The sequence below is a fragment of the Aphelocoma coerulescens genome, unplaced genomic scaffold (genome assembly GCF_041296385.1).
Source record: "Aphelocoma coerulescens isolate FSJ_1873_10779 unplaced genomic scaffold, UR_Acoe_1.0 HiC_scaffold_549, whole genome shotgun sequence".
NCBI classification, from domain to species: domain Eukaryota; kingdom Metazoa; phylum Chordata; class Aves; order Passeriformes; family Corvidae; genus Aphelocoma; species Aphelocoma coerulescens.
Window position 1 is genome coordinate 1 of NW_027183893.1, and position 931 is coordinate 931.

Here is a 931-nt window from a genome sequence, read left to right on the forward strand (position 1 = left end):
CAAAAGTGCCCCCACCAGACCCCCCCAGCACCCAAAGGTGCCCCCAGATGCCACCCCCAGCACCCAAAGGTGCCCCCCAGACCCCAAAAGTGCCCCCCCAGACCCTCCCAGACCCCAAAGGTGCCCTCCCAGCACCCAAATGTGCCCCACCAGACCCCCCCAGCACCCAAAGGTGCCCCCCCCAGACCCTCCCTAGCACCCAAAGGTGCCCCCCCGACCCCCCCAGCACCCAAAGGTGCCCCCCAGCACCCAAAGGTGCCCCCCCAGACCCTCCCAGACCCCAAATGTGCCCCCCCCAGAGCCTCCCAGCACCCAAAGGTGCCCCCCCAGACCCTCCCAGACCCCCCCAGCACCCAAAGGTGCCCCCCAGACCCTCCCAGACCCCCCCCAGCACCCGAAGGTGCCCCTCAAGAACCCCCCAGCACCCAAAGGTGCCCCCCCAGACCCTCCCAGACCCCAAATGTGCCCCCCCAGACCCTCCCAGCACCCAAAGGTGCCCCCCAGACCCCAAATGTGCCCCCACCAGACCCCCCAGCACCCAAAGGTGCCCCCCCAGACCCTCCCAGACCCCAAATGTGCCCCCCCAGACCCCAAAGGTGCCCCCCAGACCCCAAATGTGCCCCCACCAGACCCCCCAGCACCCAAAGGTGCCCCACCAGACCCTCCCAGCACCCAAAGGTGCCCCCCCAGCACCCAAAGGTGCCCCCCCAGACCCCCCCAGCACCCAAAGGTGCCCCCCCAGACCCTCCCAGCACCCAAAGGTGCCCCCCCAGACCCCAAAGGTGCCCCCCCAGACCCTCCCAGCACCCAAAGGTGCCCCCCAGACCCCAAATGTGCCCCCACCAGACCCCCCCAGACCCCAAAGGTGCCCCCCCAGACCCCCCCTAGCACCCAAAGGTGCCCCCCCAGCACCCAAAGGTGCCCCCCTCAC